This window comes from Chinchilla lanigera, unplaced genomic scaffold (genome assembly GCF_000276665.1).
Source record: "Chinchilla lanigera isolate Chin_1 unplaced genomic scaffold, ChiLan1.0 scaffold00014, whole genome shotgun sequence".
Taxonomy (NCBI): Eukaryota; Metazoa; Chordata; class Mammalia; order Rodentia; family Chinchillidae; genus Chinchilla; species Chinchilla lanigera.
This window is the reverse complement of record NW_004955415.1, coordinates 16,247,484-16,260,357: the sequence shown is the minus strand read 5'-3', so window position 1 is coordinate 16,260,357 and position 12,874 is coordinate 16,247,484. Positions and strand designations below refer to the sequence as shown.

The window sequence follows — 12,874 nt, the reverse complement described above, 5'->3', positions numbered from 1 at the left end:
AAGTGGAGAGCGGTGGCTAGGAGGAACATCACCAGTACCCCTACCTGCTGCCCCATCCTGGAGACAGAGCTGAAAGGCTGAGACACAGTGAGCGCTCCCCGCAGGCAGCAGGACTAGGACGGCAGAGGTCCCGCGCATGCCCACTGTGCAGCAGGCACGATCCCGACGGGGCAGAAACAGCAGGCGCCTGGGTATGTGGGTGTCCACGCAAGCGCAGTGCGGGGCTCCAGCTCTCCCAAACGTACCCCGCCCAGGGGACCCGCATCAGTGTGGGTGGGACTGACAGGACTCGAGCTCCGGAAAGCCTGCTGGTGGTAGCGGCTTTGGTAAGTTGAGGGTGCCTCTTACATCAGGCAGAGACCTTCAGGGAAAAGTCTGGGCTAGTAAATACACTGAATCAGGAGAAACAGCCGCCTTAAAAAAAGAAAAAGACTGTAAAAATAGGCAGAAAGGGTCTCGAGTTCACAGAATGACTGCTGGCTGAGTCAGGTTTGCAGCGGCGTTCAACTGAACAAGGCAAGATGAGCCTGGAAAATACGAGGACTACGGAGATGATTCTCAACTCCTCTCCTCCCACGTACGCTGGAATCTGAAGCCAGCAAAGTTTTGAGATGTCTCTTCTACAGCACATCACTTCAGACAACAGGGAAGACTCAGAGAAACTGGAAAAAAAGCCCCAACCAAAATCTCAAACTCGTGCCACGCAACCCATGCAGAAAAAGATTAAGGCACCGAGAAGTATAGCTGAAGCTGACTAAATACAGACAGGCTATCAGAGGTTTGGGATGTATTTGTGTTTTTTAGAAAATGTCCCTAATATGGATTATTAAGGGTCAGGGGAGAGGGCAAATACAGAATTGACTTTCTACATTTGTAAGGATACTTGTGGTAGCGTTGTAGACAAGATATTATGAAAATTCTCTGTGTTAACAAACATCTGCTGGGTGTGGTGCTGCATGCCTGTAATCCCAGCACTCAGGAGGCTGAGGCAGGAGGATTACCACAAGTTCGAGGCCAGCCTGGGCTATGTAGTGAGTTCAAAGGCAATCTGAACTACATAGTGAGACCCTGTCTCAAAAAGCAATAAAGTAAGGACAGTCCATACAGACCAAAAGCAAAATGAAAGTAGGCACTGTGAGAGGTCAGAGAACCCCAAGCTGGCATCCAGACCTAGCATGTCAGCTTTTATGGCCACATAATGCTCCTGACACACAGTGTATAACCACAGCAAGAAAGGGCCCTGGAGTTACACCTTCAGAGAAAAGGCAAACTAGGAAAAGAAAATCTTTCAAAGGATCACAGTAAGAAAGCTTATTCATACTGGCCTTGGTTCTGGGTGGAGAGAAAAAAAAGGAAGACAGAGGGAGGCTGAGTCAGGAGGATCCCAAGTTCGAGTCCTGCCTGTGAACTTAGCAAGCCTCTATCTCAAAATAAAAAATAAATAAATAAAAAGACTAGGGCTAGAACTCAGTGTTTACAGTGCCTTGGGTTCAATCTTCAGTAAAAAAACAAAATAAACAAAAATATCACCTCCCTTGAGATTTAACATAAGCCAGAAGTCACATACGTTTGTGGCCTGAACTGAGATTATTTTTGTGGTTTACAAACCTCCAAGTCAAGTATTTAATATGATTCCAGATTGATAATCCTAATGCCTAGTGAATGTAAATTTAAGACTTAGAAGACTATAGTCCCAACCCCCTCAAAACAAAAAACACTCCCCTGCAAAAAAACCATATAGTTCCACTGATCAATATTCACACCCATGTTGAAGAAAGGTATCCTGATTGAGATGGAGTAAGCAAAAAGAGCCAGCACAAAATGAGACCCAAGAAACTTTAAACATGAAGTGAACGGTCAGAGAATATAAAACAAATATGCTCAATATATCAAAGAACTAAAGTAGAGAACTGAAAGACTGAGTAAGGAAGAAGAGATTACAAAAAATGAACAGGTAAATGCGGAAAAGAAACAAGGAAAAATTTTAATTGTACAAAAACATAAAATTATGATGATGGATATTTATGTCTCACCAAATAAAGCAGAAGACTAGACACAGCTGGAAGGAGAATTTAAAAGTGAAAATCAGGGTTGAAGATATTACTTAGAATTTAACAGAGATACAAGGAGATGGAGAAAAACAGTTCAGTGATATGTAAGTCAAAGGGAGATGGTCTAATTAATGTGCATCTAATTGGGATCTCAGAAGGGGAAAGGCCTTGCACAGTGAGTTCATAGGTTTCCGGAAGTACTGAAAATCTTAAATCCTCAAATTTAATAATCACAGTGTTTAACAAGCAGGATAAACAAAAATCTTTACCTCTGCACTAGCTATAACTGCAATTCCTTAAAGGCAAAGATAAAAATAAGTCAAATTCCCCATAAATGGACGGCAGTGAAGTTGGATGAGATGTCTTCAAAGAGGCGATACAGGCCAAGAAGGCAATGGAACGATACCCTCAAAGTCACACAGAAATAACTACCAACCCAGGGCCATTCAGAAGTGGAGAGGAAGACATCAGTTTCTTCCCTGACCATCAGTGAAATGCTGCTATCAGACTGCCAGACTGCCTTCACATCCAAGGCACCCCGCTAAGGAGGCTTTACATGAATGACATCCGACCTCCGTATCAAGTCAATTGATGGAGATTTTGCCTGAAGGTAGGGTGAAGAGCTGTGTGGAAGTGTGAGGCATTCTATTCCCTTGTGACACAAATCTGTTTAATTCAAGGTGGTTCCTTTCTCCTTCAAACGTATTCAGTATGCTACCTTCTGACCCCAAATCACATATAATCACCTAAAAAGTATAGTGTATGCCCATTCTACATTTTGTTTCTGAAAGTTGCGTTCCGTAAGCCAATTACATAAAATTATTCCACGTCAAAGTCGTTTTATTAAAAAATGTAAATGCTCTTGATGTCCCGCCCATGAAATATCCTTTCTGCGTAATCAACTACTTTCATTCGCTTTCCACGTAGTTACTAACTGTGTCTTCCTAACTCAGCTCCTGCCTGCACCGGACTGCTGTGTGCAGCCCCTGGCCCACAGAATGACACACGGGCTCCAAACCTTCTTTCGGGGAAGAGGGAAAATAATTATTCTTTACTCTCTCATGATACTCTCTGTCTTTGAAGAGATTATTCAGAAGAAGCTATATAGCTTAGTTTGAAGTAATTAAGCTTTCTTCTAGCGAGTAAACTTTGTCATCAGAAGATAAACAGAAGCAGAGGTTATGCATCACAAAGTCATTACTGATGACATTTACTGGATTACTGACACGTTAGAATTTTCTGCTACCCAAGGCCCTCTCTAAATTCATTTCTATGAACACTATGCCAACCACTGATTTCTCTGGCCTGAGAAATTGTTATTTTGCATCTTCCTGTTCCTAGCAGCCATGCTTAATAAAAAAAAAATTCATTTGCACATATAAATGAATAACCCTGGCGGGGGCGGGATATAGTTCAGTGGCACAGCACCTGCCTGGCAAGTGCAAGGTCCTGAGTTCAATTTCTGGTACCAAATAAATAAATAAATAAATAACCCTGAAAAGGAATAAAAGCTCAGAGAGTATGAAGAAGAAAAAAATAGAAAATGACCTAATTATACTGGCTATTATGGATGATTACATTTTTTTGACCTCAAAGTGGGAAGAAACTCAAATGCATTTGAAACTTCAGCCCTAAAAGAAGCCCCCAAATCCATGCACAATGTCAATCTTTCATGCACATTTCTGCTTTTCTAAATCTTGACCTGGGTAGCAGTCACACGAGTATATACAAATATAAAAATTTTCCAAGTTGTAACAAGATTTGTACAGCGTATATAAATTGTAGGTCAGTTGAAAATATATCTACGCATACATGTTCTATATCTTCAGTTCTTGGAGGTGGTACAGAAATTAAGTTTTTTCAAAAGGATTCCCAGGAGGTTCTGATGCTCATTTAGGTTGGTGACCACTATCCTAAGGCAACTGGAACATGCCTGGATGAGAACAATCAGCAAACATTTGCTTCAGTGAATGGACCTATGAATAAGTGAGTGAATGAACCGAACTACAAAATATCTATGCTATTCGTGGATGTAGTTATACCAACTAAGGACAGAAAAGGCCCCAAGATTAAAAATAAAACAGGACAAAAACAAAAAACAAAAAAAACCATGCTGGATAATCTCCTAGCACTCTGAATGCCTTGCCTTGCTAAACTTGCTGTGGCGTGGCTGAGCACCCATGTTTTAGAGGCGTGGTCTGCTTAGTCTGCGGGGTGATACTCTAGGAAGGGGGCAACCCTCGAGGGCAGGGTCTCCCGGGAGGTCTCCGGGGAGGTCCTTGGTCAGCGGGGGTGCTGGGCAGGGATGGTGACACCCTGGTCTTCAGTGTCTCTCTGCTTCTCCACTCAAGATATTTGCTGTACCAAATGCTCCCACCATGATTGCTACCCTTGCCAGAGGCCAAAGTAATGGGGCCACCCCATCTTGTACTGGACCCTCCAGACCTGCGAGCCAGAATAACCCTTTTTCTAAGTTAACTGCCTCAAGCACTCTATTTCACTATAGTACCACGAAGCTAACCAATACAAATCTCACAAAAGCTCTACAACATAAGCTGGCTGTTCTGGCTGTTTTATTGCAAACAGCATAAATCACAGTAGGCACTTCCAGCAGGAAGACACAGTCAGAGGTGACACAGTCGACATCACTGTTGCAGGAGCTTTAGGGAAAGACTCTAGGCTGAACTTTTAGGAATTACTCCCAGATCATTCAGGAGAATTCCACAAAGGGGCTACTGCCTCTGTCACTGTGAGGCACTTAAATAATTCAGAAGCTGCTCCAAACTGTTGCAGTTGCTGCTACAATCCAAACACTTGCCAGTCAGGAGGCACCTGCTGAACTGAGAGGCTGTTAATACATGGCCAGTTCCAGGGCCACACACTTTGCTGTCACATAGTCCAGCTAAAAATGAAGGTCTCCTGCCCATCTCTCTTCCCTAGATTGAATTCAAAGGTTTGTGGGAATGCATTTAATTAGCAGACCTTAACTTATATGTTAGCTGCAAGGGATTCCGGAAAAGAAAAGTTTGCAGCCTCAGTGAAGCAAGAAGTCATGCCAGAAGGAATTCGAATAAGTACTGAATGGGCCAATAGATCCACAGACAATGAAACTGAGATATAGAGATTAAGAACCTTGTTCCGAACAGTAAGTGGCAGAGTCAGCAACCATATTCAAGATGTATGGCCCCAGAGACTAATACTAATAATCGAATCCAGGACCTTGTGCTTGCCAGGCAGGCACTGTTCCACTGAGCTATATCCCCAGCTGAGAGTGTACTTTTACACATCCTTACTGCTATGTGTTCTGTCAGCCTGCCTGCCTGTTTGTCTATCCATCCACCTATCTCCATTCATTCATCCATTCACCCGTCCATGACTCTGTTAGCAGAATAAAAATATACACTGTATCCAGAATAAACACATCAGTAAGTGCAGACTAAGGCTGTGAGGACTGAAAAGGGTGAGTTCCAAAAGCCGGGCGTGGTGGCACACGCCTGTAATCCCAGCACTTGGGAGGCTGAGGCAAGAGGATTGCTGTGAGTTCAAGACCAGCCTGGACTACAAAGTGAGCTCAAGGCCAGCCTGAATTGCATAGGGAGACCTTGTTTCCAAAAGACAAAAAAAAGTGAGTTCCAAATCATAGGATGGAAATGCTGAATGTTCCCCAGATAGGAGAATGTGTCGTTTATTTTAAAAGACAATTTTGAACAGAGGTCCTTCTGGAAGCAGAGGAAAGAAAGAATGTTTTATTTGACATGGCAAGTTATAAACTGTAAATCTTCCAGTTAGGGAAGGTAAATATTTGCTGAAGATTAAGTACACACAAAGGTACATTATTAAGTCTCGAGTAATTAAAAAAGCTCAATTTAATACCAGCTACATCTATGCCATTTTTAATAAGCCCACAGCCTCAACAACCATGAGCCAGTGTGTACTCTGTCTCCATGGCGTAGAAGGAAATGATGTCTGTAGCATGACTTCCCACAAATGAGCCTGAGGTAAGAACTCCAGGTGCAAGTGAAAATGGATTTGCTTAAATAAACGAGCCTGCCAGATGAGTTCACTGGCCACACGCTGGACAAATTTTCCTGCTAATCAAATGTGCATCAAACTGCGTCAGTGATAGGCGTTCACAAAAGGGCTGATTAAAACATATTTTAATGGATAACTTTATTTATTTATTTTTTTTGTCTTTTTGAGACAGGGTCTTGCTATGCCGTTCATGCTGGCCTTGAGCTCACTTTGTACCCCAGGCTGGTCTCTTCCCTGTTCCTGATCCTCCTGTCTCAGCTTCCCGAGTGCTGGGATTGCAGGTGTGCACCACACGCCCGACTAATGGATAACTTTAGTTTTAGTGACATAACAAGTGTTCACAGATTTTAAGAGTCAAATGAAGCTAAAAAGAAAACTTCCTAGCTCCTAGTTGGGTATAGTGGCACATGTCTATAATCCTAGCATTCTGGGAGACTGAGGCAGGAGGATCACAACTCAGTGACTAAGTGAGACACTGTCTCTTAAATACAAAATAAAGCTGGGTGTGGTGGGCCAGGGATGTAGCTCAGTGGCATAAGTGCTTGCTTGGCAAGCCTGAGGTCATGAGTTCAATTCCCCGTACCAAAGAAAAAAGCCGGGTGTGGTGGTTCAAAGCCAGCCTGGGCTACAGAGTGAGTTCAAGGCCAGTCTGAATTACATAGTGAGACCCTGACTAAAAAATAAATAAATAAATAGGTGCTGGAAATGTTTGCAACCAGTGTGCATTAATATGAGTAGTTTTAGACATTATATGTTGGTATCCAAGTATGGTAGTTAAAAATTTAGGTTTCACGGGCACCCCTACACATATCCATAATGTGCAGACACGCAAAGGCTTCTCTTGCCTATTCTCTAAATATGGCTACATCCACTTTAATTAACAAGATAGTCAGTGTTTATACTACTGTAACTAGGTAAATATTGATCACTGCTAAATATACTAAGAACATTTCCCCTATTGTACAGTACCGTGTCTGTGGTGGGCATTGTTCATCTCCATTTGCCGGCTTCGCTGTGCTACCTCCAACTCCTCCCCCACCCTCCAGCGGCCTCCTGAGAGCCTGCTGTCTCTCCTCGCCCCACCCCTCTGGGCTGTCTCTGAGCTGCGCCCTCGAGGCCCTCCGTTCCTCCAAGTCCCTTGCAGTATGTCTATTATTTCCCAGATGATTTCGTCTTCCTTGACTTCTTTTTTTTTTTTTTAATTTATTTTTTTTTTTCTTTTTTCAGGTACTGGGAATCCAACTCTCGACCTTGCGCTTGCCAGGCAGGTGCTGTGCCGCTGAGCTAAATCCCCAGCCCCTTCCTCCTTGACTTCTGCTTTGTTTTCGGTGCATTTATCCTGCTTCATTATAGTCTCTGTTTCTTCCCTGTTCCTGACTTCTTAGTCCTGTTCTCTGTGTTCTGTGACAGAAGGCTCCTGCATCTAGCCGGTGCTGTGAGTTCTGGCTGTGAGTTCAGAATGAAGGGTGACACCCCGCCACGCTAGCTGTGGGCAGGGCTCAGGACCGAGGGGCTTCCCACATGGTCCTGAACAACCTCCCGGACATGGACCCTGCCTGCCGACTGCCAGAGAGGGATGTCTGTCTGGGTGGACAGGAAGCTCCATGAAGTCTTTGTGGCGGTGACTTTGAAGCACAACCTAAATGCAGCGAGGGGGCAATGTGAAGGCTGGGTGGCCAGGCTCCAGACAGGGGAACGGTGAAGGCACGAGATAGGACCAGGCTGGCAGGGTAAGAGCCAGGCAGGCGGCCATTGGCCAAAGCTGTACGGGTGGGAGCCGGGTGTGTGTGTGTCCCTGGCATGGGAACACGGTTTCTACACGGGCTGCCAGCGACAACGGAAGCCACACTTCCAAACAGTCACAGTATTTTGTAAAAATGAGTCCAAATTATTTTTACCACTTCTGACAGCTGACACAGAAAATCACCACCAGTCTCCCTTTCTCTGGCTACTCAGGCAAGCTACAGCTATGTACGTTTTCTACCCCATTCAACCTCCTGAAGACTCTGGGGAAAGAACTCCCACGTAAACGCTCACACTAGAAACTCTGAATAAAATATGTCTACACGTCTGAGCTAAACCAAAGGAAGCAGCTCGTGTTGAGAAAAATCAAAAGCTTAAAAAAAAAAATTCAACCAGCTGTCAAGGCAACAAGAAAATTAACTGAACAGAAATTATAGTTTCCATCACAAACACTACCGCACTCCGAAGCTGAGGTTTACGTGCCTCTCCTCAGCCATCTGAGAGGATGGGATGAATGAGGGATCCACAGCACAGGGCAGCTCACGGGGAAAACCCACTTAGAACCAAGTGAGTCCTGTGGTTTATAGGCTGAGGCAAGAGAACTATTTTCTGCATTTAAAAATGATTCCGCAACTTTTCTTGTGTGACACAACTGCGCAGAGAACTTGCACTTACTAGTGCAACACCAAATGGGTATTGCGAGACCAGAAGGTCAAACAACTCGCTGGAGGGCGTCCAGAACCTTCTCCTTGAGTTTCTGTAATTTCAGCGAGTGACTCAGAGTTGACTTTAGAAATGCCATCTGTGCTCCTCCACCAGCCTCCCAGTGGAAAGCTCCACCAGCGGCACGCAGCCAAACCCCTCCCGACTCACCTGTTTCCTCCACTGCCCCCTCCCCCCGGGCCTGCACCCCTCCTCACAAAGCCCCTCCCCAGTTCCTCAGGTAGAGCTGGTGCCCCACCCCCCACTGCAGCCCTGGGGTTGCTGTCAGCAGCTCTTGTGTCTCCTGAAAGCGGACGTGTGTGTGTGTGTGTGTGTGTGTGTGTGTGTGTGTGTATTTTTATCTGACTGTCACTTCTTCCCAGAGGGGGGGACCTTGCCCTAGGTACCTAGGGACCTGTCCTAGCTGCAGTATCCCAGCACAGTACTAACAGTACTAGGTGCGTTTCAGGGAATGAGTTAGAATCAGATGCTGAAGGGCAACCTCCAATCACTACCCACCCAGTTAGCAGGAAGGTTCTGGAAAGCTGGTGGAGCAGGAGGCAAATGTGCCTGTCCCAGCTCAACCCCAGCCGGTGGTCTGACTGCCAGCCCCTTGGCACTGCCTAAGCAGCGTCTGTATAATGCCACCTGTGTTTTCCAAGATACTAGTGTGTGTTCCACACAAAGGACACTGGATTTTCTACAAAGTTTAAGAAAGTCAGGTGCTGTCTATGGTTTCAGTGTCTGTGTGATCCGAGCTTGATATCTTCATCTCTATAGCACTGGTACTAGGAAGCCGGGCCTTTGGGTGGTGATCAGCCAAGAGGGAGGAGCCCTCATGATGATATTAGTAGCCTCATCAAGGAGTCCTCACAGAGCCCTAGGTCCCTTCCATAAGGTAAGGACCCAGCTGCAAGGTGCTGTCTACAAACCAGGAAGCAGGCCCTCATCAGACACCAACCCGGCTGGCAGCTGAATCTTGCACTTCCCAGCCTCCAGAACTGTAAGCAGTAAACTTCTGTTGTTTATAAGCTACTTAGCTTCCGGGCATGGTGGTACAGGCCTGCAACCTTAGTATTCTGGGAGCTTGAGGCAGAAAGATCAGAAGTTTGAGCCCAAACTGGGCAGCTTAGCAAGACCTTGTCTCAAAAAATAAATAAATAAATACATACATAAATACATATATATATGTATATGTATGTTAGAATTGTAGCTCAATATGAAGTCTCTGGGTGCAATCTCCAGTACCACAAAAAGAAAAAAGAAAAGGAAGGAAGGAAGAAAGTTAGTTTATAAGCCACTTAGTCTATAGTATTTTGTTATAGCTGCCCAAAGACACTAAGACCTCTCAGTGGTGCAAACCCATGGCCTGTGTGCTGCGGGGGCTGTGAGCTACCAGAGCTTCCCTCAGAAGCCACAGCACCAGGCACAGGAAACAGTGTTCACACAGCCGCCCTCTGTGCCATAGCACACTACCCAGAGTGGGAGGAGCTGCAGAGAGCCTGTGCTTCCCACTCGCGCCTGTGCTTCCCACTCGCTGTCCTCTCCTCTGGCTGTGCTCTACAGATGTGTTTCATGGTAAGAACAGACCATGGTTAGTTTTTGCAAGAGAAAGCTACTTTGCTGAAAACATTAGTTACATCCAAGTGCAACTCAGCTGGGTGAGTTTTGTAATATTTGTCCCTGTATTATTATACTCATGATCCCTTTCCTGGTTCTGTCTCTGTATGGAAGTTCCACACTGCTCATTTCTTAAAGGAAAACTCAGCTTTGAAGTTACTTTGGTGGAGAAGAACTCCAGGCTGAACCATTCCTAGGGGCAGGAAGACCCACCCTAACCCCCCGGAGCGGGATCAGAGCTGAGTCACAGCTCCCAATCTGCACTCCCCGAACTGAGTGCTGCCTTCCTAATGGCAGCAGACCACAAACATCACCTCTAACTCACCCTCCAGCAGACACTGGACCCAGATGGTCGCAGAGTCAAAGGGAATGAATGCAAATATCACTTCTGGTTTTGTCTCCCTGATGCCAAAGCCAGCAGGAGCACCTTAGATGAATGGGGTCCCGGGACAGGGGACAGTGGGGCCACTTGAGATAACAGAGCATCCATCAACATGCCCCATACACACACTCACACATGCACCGCCACACAGCAGGGTCCGGCTTCGCTGGGCTGTGTCTGTGCTCAGGGCAGGCAATAATTTACAGTGGAACAATGAGGCAGAGGCCCAGAGATAATGCAAATGTCACACTGCCCTAAACCAGAGCAGAACAAACAAAACTATGTACCCATTAAGGTATTGTAAAGGTCAAGAGAAACAGTCAGTCCTGTTACAGGGGAGAATAATTTAATTTAAAGGAGGATCATTTAAATACTTCAGGAGCTTAAAGCTAAAACTCCAGGGACAAAGCTCAGAGGAGTCTAGAAGGAAAAACTTACAGAATGACAAGGGGCAGAGCCAGCCTAGGAGTCTATTTTAGGATTCTCTTGGGTCTATTCTTAGGAGGCAAGAGCAAGGGCTCCTGGTCAGGACCAGGAGGCCCCAGCACTACACAGCCAGGTCGGCTGCCGTGGGCTCCAGACTTTGAAGAGCCACGCCTAGATGCCTGACGGCCCAGAGATCCGGGCAGACCCTGGAGAAGCAAATCTGAAGACTGTGAGGCAGGTGTCTTAGTTATTCTTTTCACTGCTGAGACAAAATGCCCAACACCCAAAATTAAAAGGGGAAAGGTTTATTTAGCTCACAGTTTGTAGAGGTTTCCGCTCATAATGGGCTGGCTCCAAGGCAGGGTGGCACATGGCAGAGGGGCAACAGTTCATGGCAGTGAAAGACAGCAAAAGCAACACGTGAGAGGAGAGAGAAACCTCTTTCTGTCCCTTATATTGTATCAGGTCTACCAAGATCAGGGCGGTGCCAATCCAATCAGTGCACTGATCCAGCAATCACCCACCCTTAATCCCCACATTGCACTAGGAATCAATCACACGCTCCAGATTTAGCCACCTCAGAAGAAACCCTATGACTGCATGAGGCTTTGCGGGGACATCTAGACCTAAACCATAACAGTAGGGAATGAGGATTCATGAGCCAGGCATGGAGGCTCACACCTGTAATCCCAGCAGGAAAAGCAGAAGAAGAAAATGTAGTAAAATAGGAAAGATTTCCTCCTGTATGGAGGGGTTAGTGTTTACCTTGTTCTTTGTGCTTTTTCATATTTCCTAATCTTCTACAGTGAACACGTAAATGAGAAAATTTTCAGAGAGAGAGAGAGAAATCAAATGAAATCAAGTTAAGACACACAAAGGAAGCCACATAGCTCTTATCCCCTGAAAGCAAGTGCTGTTCCTGCCTGAGGCAGGGCCTTATTCACCTTCCTATTTCTTCCAGGTCCAACAGCAAGATATTTACTAAACATCTGCCAGATGCTTGACCCGAGATGGAGACATGAAAGATGGGCTGCTGGCTTCAACAAACTTGCAGTCAAGAAAGAAACCAAAGAATTGGCCCAGCATGGTGGCACATACCTGTAATCCCAGCACTTGGGAGGCAGAGGCAGGAGGATCCCTACAAGTTCGAGACCAGCCTGGGCTACAAAATGATCTCAAGGCCAGCCTGAACTGCATAGCGAGACCCTGTTCTCAAAAAGACAAAGGAAAAAAAAAAAAAAAAGCACGGAGATCAAGAAACAGAACTGCACCAGAACCCCACACGCCCTCCCAGAACCCCTTCCACTGTGACCCTTCCAAGGACTGCTGCCGTGCTGCGCTCTCCTGCCTGGACTGCTCTCAGGATGTCAAGGTCTAAACACAATGGGAGAACGGAACCAGGCGATAGCATATGCACAAGCGGTCTCCTAGCACGTGCCCAGTGTCTCCTTTATTCCTTCTGTACTGGAAGCGCCCAGTACACACTCTTTGCCATCTGGCTTCTTTCACCAGCCTTGTGTTTGTAAGGCACAACCATGTTGTATACGGGGCAGCTGATTCATTTTCAACCATGAATTTCTATTGTGTAAAATCACCACATGCATTCATTCAGTCCAATGAAGACAAGCACCTGGGTGGTCTTCATTACTAGGTCAGTGCCTGTCTTCCATGGACACAGGGATACATTTCTGTTTAAGCGCAAACTTGGGTGGAACGGCTGCATTGCAAGCTATGTCTAGGTCCAGCTTTTGTTTGTTTTTGTTTTGTGGACAGAGTTTTGCTATGGAGTTCAGGCTGGCCTGGACTCACTACGTAGGCGATCTTCCTGCCTCAGCCTGCCGAGTGCTGGGATTACAGGTGTGCACCGCCATGCCTGGCTTATGTCCAGTTTTTGAAGACAGTGCAAGTAGGCTCAATA

General features: G+C 45.8%; 1 protein-coding gene across 4 annotated transcripts in view; it reads right to left on the bottom strand.

Moving 5' to 3' along the window:
- Nucleotides 1-12,874, bottom strand: part of LOC102013928 (chromosome unknown open reading frame, human C20orf196) — a 102,864-nt gene that overhangs the window by 22,580 nt on the left and 67,410 nt on the right. The window lies entirely within an intron of this gene.